Raw genomic sequence first — 12,132 nt, forward strand, 5'->3', positions numbered from 1 at the left:
CATGTGAATGTGCTTCTTCCCTCATCCACTCTATCATGTCAGCAAAACAAAAGTTAAGTCACTATGACATTATTCATCCAGAATACTACTGGGAGATGTCATGTTATCCCTGAAATAATACAAGTTAACACAAAGGATGTAGATGATTGAAGCCACCACATCCGCCATGTGTTTTGCATGGTCACAGTCTAGTGCTGGTAAACAAATTGTGTGAGGGAATGTCCCTTTTCCACTTTTACTTGCTATCTGTCACATTCCCATATTTTCTATAATAAACGATGATACTCCTTTTCTGGTCTGGAATATGTCCTGACACTCCCTTCACACATCAAGGACCTCTGGCTAACAGTATATTGGGATCTTTTCCAAATCTGATTATTTAGTGGTGTGCATCACTTGAATCAGCATCATGTGTGTCTAACCCACATGATGCTGTATATTCCCTTACCTTACATCAAACCTTTGTTCCACAGCCAAGACAGGCAGGTATCTACACAAATAAGAGTGTATTGAACAGTACACAGTGGCTTTAGACAGTATTACTGTAAGACCCTTTCACTTTTTTCACACTTTGATTTTGTTGATGGGTCGATCATTTATTTAAAAATCAAAAACCACAATCTCATTTACAATCAGACACTTAATTCAGTACTTTGTAGAAACCCCCTTGGGAGAAATGGCAGCTTCAAGTCTTCGTGGCTATGTCTATACAAGCTTTGCACACCTGCATTTGGGGAAGTTCATCCCATTGGATTGTTTGGGAATCGTCTGTGAACTGCAATCTTCAGGTCTCTCCACAGATGTTCTATGGTGTTACAAGTCCAGGCTTTGGCTGTTCAATGACAGTCAGATCTTGGTGTAGTGGTTGCAGCTTCAGGGAACATAGTGAGTGGCTTGCTGGCCCCCCCAAAAGTCCACACACCCATTGGAAAGTGGCTGTAAAATGGTAATTACATTATTTTGAGCATCAAAAACCCACTCAAAAATGCATTATTGTGAGTATTTGATACATTCTGTCCAGCAACATTTTGGAAGTTTAGAGCCGCATGATTAAATGAGTGCCAACAGAGAGTTAGTCAGTTTGGCCAGTGGATCAAGTCTCAGATGTGCATGCTCTTAAACGGCTCATCAGGAGAGAGATTAAACATGGTCTATGGTGCCAGAACTGCAGAAGTGTGAGGAGATGTGCAGAGGCTCCATCTATGAATGTGGTATCCAGTTCTCCTTAGAGATCCATCATTTAGCAATCCAGCCATTAGATTTGTGTTGGAGCTGACGAATGTAAGCTCAACAATCATTTCTGAGGCAAAGATGAACAGCTGCTAGATACTCCACTACGATCACAGACAGGTTACTAATTTTGTCAGATGCAGCGTTTGGTTGGTTACAGTATTTGGTCAATGCTAACAACTGCCTGAAAACAAGGTTGATGACAGCTGTGAGACTGAATCAAACCAGGAGAGTTTGGTTTATAATTTTAAATAGATAGATAGATAGATAGATAGATAGTTAGATAGATAGATAGATAGATAGATAGATAGACAGACAGACAGACAGACAGACAGACAGACAGACAGACAGACAGACAGACAGACAGACAGACAGACAGACAGACAGACAGACAGACAGACAGACAGACAGACAGACAGACAGACAGACAGATAGATAGACAGATAGATAGATAGATAGATAGATAGATAGATAGATAGATAGATAGATAGATAGATAGATAGATAGATAGATAGATAGATAGATAGATAGATAGATAGCAACACCTTTTACATGATACATTGTCATTTATTGTCTCAGATATTGTCCGATAGTCAATATTTAGCACTCCAACAAGCATGCAGCATTAATAGGACTGAACATTTCTTTCTTTGGCCTCAACAGACTCTAGCACTTGTAAGTGATTACAGATTAAATAGTTTAAAGTACTACGGGACATTTAACTGACTGAATAGATGACAGTGGTTGATGAACATGTGGTTCAGCAAAAAATAAGTAAGTTGCAACAACTAATCACGAAGAGAGGGTGAGTAAACACAAAAGATAAATCTCAAGGATTGAACTCCAAGTTATTTCACGGCGCTGTCCGCCTGAATTTGTCACACATTTTAACTATGCAGAAGTGGTTGGTTTTCCCATGAAACCCCCAGCTCCCTGCGGCACTGGAGCCCTGTAACATGTTCAGTTCCATCTCAAAGCCTCTGTTCTTTGTGCCAGGATTCACATTACACAATATTACAGCCTGAAAGTACCTGACGGAGAACCAAGAAGCTGTCTTGATTGGGTAGTCGTGAGCAATAATGTTCCTTAGTTTGGAAGCGTCCTGTTGGCCATGTTTTTTCTCTTGGCCGATGGGGTACAGGGTGTTAAAGTGTAAACCAAGGCTCGCCATTAGTATGAGGCTATCCCCATTTTTCTTGTAAGGTCTCCATGGGCCCGTCTACAAAGGCGCTGCCATGTTTAACCAAACTCAGTCTGGGAGGCTGGAGGTTTGCTAACGGAGCCAGAGGTTCTGTATTGGTTGGCTAATTGTACGTGATGGCGTATCCTGTTGTGGAAAAGGGACATGCTGGCTCAATCACAGCTTAAGGTCAATGCGGTCAGGCCTAATAAAAAACAGAATTAGTTTCCTCTAGTCTGGAATCTATACACACACACAAAGCAATCATACAACAGATGGAGGATGGAGGATGGAAGGAAGGGTAAAGTAAAACAGGTCAGCATAAATATTGGCATGAAGAGGAGAAGAAAAGCGAGGCATTGATCCCTTTATTGTTTCAGCTGAGGTGCGTCGACCACAGCCATGAAGTCCCAGACAAAAGCTATGCGGTGGGGCTAAAGTGTCTAAAATTATAGCGCCACATCATAAAAGGAGACAGATTTGTATGCGTGGTTACACATGTCAGTAAAAGATGAATACAGTGTAGCACCCATCTGCTGTCAGTTTTATGTCTGTGTGGTTATTGCAGGTATTATCACTGCACCAGGAGTCAGTCGGTTGACGCCTGTTCTCACTCCATGGTGGTTAGAGCAAAGGGAACAGTGTCCAGCAGCACCTTTTCAAAATACATATAGTTGGAGAACTTAAAGGTCCTGTAAAACCCAAATCCACAAAATCCTTCTAACTACAGTATGTCATTTGGGAAGTTGCATCCATGATAGGAACCGTCTAAAAAGAGCTATTTATGAATTTTAGGTTTGATAAACTTTACAGAAATTCAGTTTGAACAATGCGGGCTATGCTCTGGTTCTTATTACACAATAAGTATTTTGTACCAATCATGGCAGTTCTCTGCGAGAATGTTCTATAAAAACAATAACTGTTGCCATGGACACAGTACTGAGTGGATTGTTGATGCATCAAACGGTCTAGTAAAAAAGCTTTTTAAAGGTGCAGTGTATAATATGACATCATCAAGAAAGTTTGAGAAATTCTACAAAGTTCTATAATGCAACGCTCCCTTGGTTACCCCACCCCTTTCGAATAATAACAGAAGCTACAGTGGCCTTCAAGGACAAGAACAATTCTAAATTCTAAACAATGCACCTGATGACATTCCAACCATGACACTTCCAACATGGCGGAGCCGGCCTTGGTCCATGGTTTGGAGAAATACGGAGATATATGAGACCCTTTCTAAGGGAAAGAAATTAAAATCTAAAAAAAATATTCAGCTATTATACACTAAATTAAACATACTTGTGAATATTATAATTATTTTCTACCAAGTCTGCTATAAAAAAAATCCCAAAATTCTACACACTGCAGGTTTAACCCATATCCGGCTAAACCAATCAGCATGTCGATAGCTAAAACGCCTGCCACGACCACACAGCTAATCAGAACTATGAACATTTATTTTCAATCAGATTTTTGTAAAAGCCTTTGGAGATACCCAATTTTGATATCATATATTGTTTTTTCGAATCAAGACTATAGTTTCCCAGAGGCTTTAAGGCATGGTGCCAAAATGAAGAAAAGTTACAGCCTAATAGCCTACCATAAAAGGCCTCATATTTTCTTTTCCTTCAAATTCGTTCTGTACTCTCAAGCATTGGAAGCACTCTCACGTAATGTCAACATCAGAGTTTACATTGAAACATGGCTTTTATTCGGAGTCATATTTAAATTGATAGGCCTGTTAGTCAGCAGATGCTCCATACACCATGACCCTCTTCCCAGGCTGAATCATGCACTGATGATTTATGAGGCAGAAACCTACGACACCAGGATACATCTAAACCCCCAGAAACTGATAAAACGCTTGTTTAGCTCTCGGCATGGCAACCACAACCGGCCAAGATTTAGACACCGCTGGCCCATCTCTCTATCTGCTCCCTCTGCTTTTCTATCCCCATGTAGAATCTTCTGTAATCACTCTCTCTCTCTCTCTCTCTCTCTCTCTCTCTCTCTCTCTCTCTCTCTCTCTCTTTCTCTCTCTCTCTCTCTCTTTCTCTCTCCGTCCCACTCCCCATATTTAGCTTTTCCAGATTTTTCTCTGCAGTTGTCAACATTAGAGCAGTGGAGGACCGGCACGGCTGGATCCCAGAACAACAGCAACAGTCACATGAGGGACCCCAGCATGAACAGGACCGGCCCGTGACCCGGAGTGGGGCTGTAACTCAGATACAATGACCTCATGAAGCACAGGGGAGAAGGCCCATTCTCAGGCAAAACAAACCACCTACAGCACTAAGAAGAAACTGTTGAGTGACTCAAACTAGCTTCAAATATATTATTATAAATCGGAAGTGAAATGGATGCTATTGTTGGCGATCGAATTTCAACCAATTTTTGACTAATGGCAGAATTTAAAACTTGCTGGCCCCTAAACAAGGGACTGGAGGAAAGTTTGTGTTTGAAGGGCAGATTAAAACCACTAAGCACTTAGTATAGTAAGTAGAGCCAAGAGGTGCTTAGCTTAGCTTAGTCTAAATATTGGAAGCGGGGCGGAACAGCTAGCCTGGCTCTATCCAAAGTTCAAAAAATAAGCTCAACCAGCTCCCATTGAGAGTTAAAGTGAAACTTTAGTATTGTGGGAATTGGAATTGTAGTTTTGATTGTATAATAAACAAATGACAAATTGCCGCGGACAGTTTTTTTTAAAATTACAATGGAAGATTTTGCTGGTGGATTTCCTGGATAAAGTAAAAGGTTCTCCCGCTACCAAGAATCAAAACCATTTTCCTAGCCATCCTATGGAGTGTCTGGCATTTGAGTTGAAGAATTTCTGCACTGCAGCATGGTTGTTAGCTGTGCTTGGGCAGGTGTGTACAGTGTGGTAGGGATTCCGTTAGCACAGGTATGGTGATGGAAAACCTGATAATTACTGTCATCTTTATCCGAGGTAAGTATGGCTGTGGCTCAGCAGCTCTAAATCTGAGTGTTGCTCCATCGCTAAAGCATAATATGATTGTCCGCGGAAACAGGAATGGTTTCCAAGAGCTGCACTTTCACCGTCAAGCTGCTGCGATATGGCTTATACAGTATGTTTATAAGCCTTTAACTGGTGTAATTTTAGCTTTTTAATGACTGCTTAAGGAGAAAGGTATGTTGAAAATTGGTACTCTGTCCCAATAAAACATTAAAATGAAGCCCTTATCTTTCAAAGTCTTCGTCATTGCTACACTTGGAGGCTTTTCTAGCGTAATTCCTTCACTGTGGTGGCCGCACATGTACAGAGGGATATTGTGGGTGGCAGCTGGTCGCCGTCCTGTAACTGAGTGTTTACACGCCCAAAACATGCCTGTCGTTAAGCACCTACAGAACATGATACATAGTTGAAAAATGGAATGATGATTTTATTTTATTTTCAGGAAATTGTAAGAGACAACAACACATAATGACGAACGTCTAAAAGGTCAAATTGAGCTCACGTTCATAAACCTTCAAACGTGTGAATAGGTAAGGTCTGGCCTGAAAAAACTTGTCAGATGTGAACGTTTGAGGGAAATGTGCAGCAAGACATACTAATGAAAAACACTGTATATAACTAATCTGTTTTTGCTTGACTGCCACAGATTTGTATCAAATGTTATTAATTTAATCTGTTGTTTTTTGCAATGTCTATCCCTCACACTGCTGAAGTGACAAATGACATTAAAAGAGCTGGGTAGAAGCATTGTTAACGCTATAGTGGGTCACTTTTGTTGCCCGCCATTGTTGAGCTGATAAGATTAATCAACTTTGTGTCAACTCGTTTGACGAAGGCTTGAAAATAACCGAAATTCATTCATACGAAACAGTTACGCACTGTTGTTTTAAACGATCGGAAAGACATTGTTAGAATAAAAGTTTATTTTGAGCAAAAACATTAAAACAAGCTTGCAGTTGTCGAAGCACTTGCAAAACATGACCGTTGGCTGGAAACCTAGCGTCTCCGAAGTATGAGCTTTTTTGTTGCTCCAGTGGATCGGATGAGAGTTTTATAAGGCTAAGAGGCCAGAGAATGTGCCTGACCCATGGAGGACCATGTAATCCTCAGCTGCAGTGAAACCATTAAAATGACCTAAGTTGGTGGTGTTATGAGTTTTATCATTCACAACCAACCACTGATAAACAGTATGCAGTAATAATGGATGCCATATGTTATACATTCGACAGCCCATAATGCCGATAGCTCAATAGTCCGATCGCAGTTTAAGTTTAAGTTGGATATTCAACAGATATTCACCAGTGACTTTGTCGGTTTTGTGTAAACTGTATGTGCGAGGGCTGGTGGGTGAGCTCACTGTCCTCCTGCTGCCTATTGCGGGTGAAACTAATTTTTGCTAATGAATGTTAGTCGAATATCCAACTTAAAAATGAACTTCATTGCGGTGCTCAACGGGCCAATCGGCTTTCAGTCAATGGGAAACATGTCGGAATATTGAGACGTAGGAATAACGGGCCGCACTCATAATGAGCTGTTTTCTATACGTCAACCCTGAGGCAAATGCACTGGTGTTGTTGCACCATCTGGGGTTCCCTCTTGATGACCTCTCCATGCGGTCCAGTTAAACATCCTGTCGACAAATGAATTTGTCCAGAGATGGTGTCCAAACCAAGCTGGGTCTAGGTTACGAGCTACCCTCCAGAGAGGTCTGGGTCATCCAGACAGGAAATGAAAGGGAAAACGGTTGTAAAAAGGCTTCTGCCGATGACTCATCAAGAGGCTCTCTCAGAGGAGCAGTCTGGAGCTTATCCCTCTGCCTGTTCTGACCTAGACTGTTTTGTAGCAGTAGTTTGACATTGTTATTACATCTACTATTGTTTGTGCTGGAACTGGTTCTCCAAAACTGCTCTTAAATGTCTTTTGAAGGTTATCCATAAAAATGTAGGAAAAAGTGGGAAAGTAACGGCCACACGAACATCTCCTGAAGACCGTCGTGAAAGTTAATTCCATGCAGCGTAGAAAAGCACAGTCCAGCATTCCTTATAAGGGTCCCTCTCTTTTTTCTTCTGAAGTTGAGGTAAAGGAAATTGTTTATGAAGTTTATTACAGGCTGTTTTCCCTTGGTTAATGTCATGGTGTCAGACGTATCTGAACCAGTGTCAAGTTTGCACTGAAATTGACATGTAATTATGAAAGTCATAAAGTCTGACAATTCATATCAGTGTTTAGTCCCTCGAGCAGCATGGCAGTAATGATGGCGAGGTCATTTAGTACATAATACAAAATCACAAATACTATTGGATAGATATCCTTGACATTTTGTACCCAGGGATGAATATACTAATAACTTTTACTCTAGCAACAGTAGGTCAAGGTTTAATTCATTCCATGAAATAGCTTGACATCGACTAAATAGAGTGGCACCATATAGTGACACTCTATTTAGTAGATGTCTATAACAGATAGACATGGTTTGACTGACTTTAACTGTATATTTTTCAAGTGAAATATTTCTAAAACTATTGGATGGAATCAGAATGAATTGTTATAACCTTATTTGTTCCCTTATTTTGTCTTCCAGACTCGCCGCTAGCCAATTTAAATTTGCTCTGCAACTTACTCTTGGCACGAACCATTGGAGCTCATTTGCTGTGTCTGAAAATTCGGAGCTACCAATCAAATCGTATATGGGCAGACATAATCACATGACGACAGAGCTGCACATATGCGCTGTCAAAATTATGATAGTAAACAACAAAGATGGATGCGGATATTTTTTTTGAAACGGCTATGCTTGACACTAAATAATTTGGACTAAGCTTTTTCTTTTAAAAATACATCACCTTGTTCATTGCTCTGATCAGTCTGATGGGTCGTGGTGCTATCCAATTATGTGCAGTGGTATTGGAAATGCATGCGTTGGTGCCACCCCTTGAGTTGGAAAGGTCTATTGCTAATCGCCAGACCCTAAATTGTTCTGGATGTAAGTCTGGATTTCCAGGCTAATGTTGTATATCATCTGCTCCAAATTTCAGTTTTGTCCCACACTTATGACATTCTCCTCTGTCCCAGCTCTACTTTGTGTTTAGTGTTAATTAGTGCTATCATGCTCAACTAATATAGTGAAAATTGCAGATTTTACCTGCTAAACATAAACATGTTAACACTGGCACTATGAGCATGTTACAATATGTGCTTGCAGATGTGTGGGTCTGACTAAAATGAGATGTTGGCCAACTTGTTTTAAGTACACAGTATTTATGAGCTTGACATGTTTTTTTGTTTGTTTGGCCCCACTGTGTTCAGTGCATATTGCAGGTACAGATCTGTACTGAAATAGGCCCAAACACTTAGGCTCAAATTGAACTCTGGTTAGCATAGCATCAACTCTTAACACAATTTGTATGGAGCTTGCTTGTTATATGATCTGAAAACGTACAGCTGGTGTTTATGAAGACGTACAGAAGAACTGTTTCAAAAAAATGGTCCATTGAGATACAATTGAATTAAGAGTCTTATTCGATTATGAGTCCGCTGGAGTTTAGTTTTATGTGTTTTGGACATGAAACAGGTGGATCCACACTAACTAGAGGAGACGTGTTGATTTCTGGACCAGTGGTGCTCTACCGGTGCTATTTGCTGGCGGATGTGTCAGCACTGGGCTCATGGCCTTTTTTCTTTTCTTTTCTTTTCCTTTCTTTTCTTTTCTTTTTTTTTAGGAAAACCTCCAGCTGGAGCTGTGTGTGGAATTACACCCCAGGATCCAAGCAGGGCAGGCTCGCAGAAAAGAAAACAGCTGTCAGACAATGAATTACTGTTCCGTGACCAGACAACTGCCTTTCCGATGGACTGGATGTGGAAGCTGGGAGCACGTCAAGAATCATACACACAGTCTCTCACGTGCACATATAAAAAGATCCTGTGTGATCATTTGCTCTCATCCAGAAGTTCATGAGGTCACACACAAAGAAAAGCTAATACTAAATTACAAGTCGAAGCAATATTCCTCTTTGGACCTAACCTTATTAAAACATATATTATAACATATATAACACATATTTTGTACTCACAGCCTGTGAAACATAGCTCATACTACACTTAGGCAACATAGAGTAAACCTAACTCAATTCCCAACGGTCTATAAAAATAGTAAGATCCTGACTGGAGAAGGAAGAAAAAAAATCGCAGACTTTCCAAAAATGCTGTTTCTTTTTCTGGTGTGGGCTTCTGAAAGTTCTGTAGTCTACGGCTCACTTTGGCAGCAGTGCGGCTTTGCAATGAAAACAGTGCACATCCTCAGACTGACCCCTGTGAACCGAGGCGGCAGCTCCACACACAGCTAGCCCCAGAGCCTGCAGGTCTCAATGCTGCCTCAGTCTCACACATGACTGTGAGGGGACTGAGGCTCAACAGTCTCACGGCACAGTAGAGGCTCTTAGAGGAGCTTGTGTTGAAGGGCTCAATGTGTGTTGGAGTTTTTAACCGATTGGCGGATTATGGGCCTAGAATCTGGTTATCATGCTGTTTGAGGGCTAAATATTGACCGTAGAACTGCTCAATACCATTCTGGCTCCCCATTGGATCATTTTCTGAAACCTTGCCATCCATGACAAATGATTTGCAACCACGTGTATATCGTGTTTACCAATACAATTGTCCAATGCTGATATAGACTGATATTGTGGATACTTTGAGACACATAAAAAGGTGCTATAAACACTGATGTTTCCGTAGCACGCTTTTTGCCTTAAGCCTCTTTCAGCCTCCCACCAGAGTGACTTGCCGCCCCTCGCCCTATGTGTGTGTTGTAGCATTTGTGTGGGCCTGCGTGTAAGACTTACATTCAACAGTAATCAAATCAAATCAGCCCTCAATCTCCGCCAACCTCATCCAGTTGCATTGTGCAGCTTTCAAAATAAAATCAATCTATCCGGCCTGGGGGTTCTCTGCATTTCTGCTCGGCCGCAAGACTTCCCTCCTACCAATCAGATTTAATTGAAAAGTAATGAAATTTATTTTTAAGGAAACGATACAGGTTTTACGAGGAACGATCTCGTGGCCCAGACATAGGATAGCCTTATCTCCATTTGTTTTTTACGCGAGGGTTAGAGTCTGCTCCAGTCTGCTCCAATTCAAAACGAGAAGTGTCTGGTCTTTTCACAATGCCCTTGTATGAAATTACCTGGCTTGTATATCAGCTCTACCATCTGGGTCCTATTACCTCAGCAACTGATGAGCCAAACTAAAAGGCTTTCATTTGTGCCAGTGAGAGGAATACTGTGGTTTACCGGGAAACCGTTTTGTTTGTTATAGGGGACCAGCTTTAACACACTCCAAATTGCTTGGATCCCATCCGGTTGTATTTTGCTCCTGGTGTAAATGTAATGCTGTTTTGAGACATACATTAGAATACAATGATGGTATTCTCATGTTATACAGTACATCCCTGTTATCCACATATAGGAAAAAAACGGAGCTGCTTTGGTGACAAAACTGAATTTAAGTAAAAAAAAAAAAATCAAAGCCTAAAATATCTTTCAAATCCCCCAAAATGGATTACTGAGGGGCATGCGGTATATTTTATCAGTATTTGGGAATTTGCAGTCGAGTATAAAAATAAGCAGTTTAAAGGCTACTATTAGTGGTCTGAGAAATGCATATTCATAAAAAGCGCAGCTGTATTCAAAGCGATGGTTTGCACCGGGGCCAAGGATGTCATCTGTTTCAGGGGAAAAGACAGTTACAAAGGCTGTTCAAAGAGCCACAGCAACAAGCAGGATGATACATGGGAGCCAGTCACAAAGGCTTCTCTTGGACTAATATTTAAAGCCCACAGGAGACAGTAAAATGCCAATAAGATTGCTTAAAAAAATGAAAACCATCTTATGCTGTCCCATGACAACAAGGCTTGTCCCCCATATAGCCCCTTGTTGTCGTGGTTATATGGAAGGCCGTGTCAGCCTCTTGGTGCTCTCTGGTCCGGATGGAAATTGGATGGCATTTTGTTGAGACATCATGTTCCCCAGATAATGAATCCTACTGGCATTGGTGATCCCTTGACACTTCCCCTAGCGCCAACTTGTGGTTGACCCAGTCTATAACCATGCTAGCCGCCAAGATAAGGCTATCCCATGATTCAAAAATAATGTCAACATTATTTATTTTATTGTTATAAGTTTTTTATTGTTAAAAGAAAAGAACAATTATTTAGGGAAATATCAGAGATGATCCTTTTATTCACATTCGGCTGGGGGGGGGGGGGGGTTTAGGAGTCTGTTTGAACACCAGCAGGGTAGCGCTACATGTCTTGGGGGGACAGCATGCTGTTTAATGTGCTGCAGCCGAGCAGCTAATTAGCTCTTTGGCCGTGCCTGCTAACAAGCAATGACTTGCTCTATGACTGACATCAAAATGGCAACATGATAATCAGATTGAGAAATTGAAATCATATGTTGCACACTTAAGCTGATTTTAGTTTCCAACATTGTAACCCCTGTTCTCTCTCTCCCTAATTCCTCCACAAACTAAATGTCATGCACAGATGCAGAGCCATCCAGGCATAACCACTATATGCATTATGCTGATATGCGTATGTGTAATGTTGTTTACTCTGGCTGTGCGACAGGGAGTCATTTTCTGCTCACAGTGGTTAACGTACACCGCCCCACACATTGCAGGCATCATATGAGAGATCTGCTCTCAACAACACAAGACCACAAAACACACGGAACACTTTGGCAACATGTGC

Source organism: Ammodytes marinus, assembly GCF_949987685.1.
Source record: "Ammodytes marinus genome assembly, chromosome: 13".
Classification (NCBI taxonomy): Eukaryota; Metazoa; Chordata; class Actinopteri; order Uranoscopiformes; family Ammodytidae; genus Ammodytes; species Ammodytes marinus.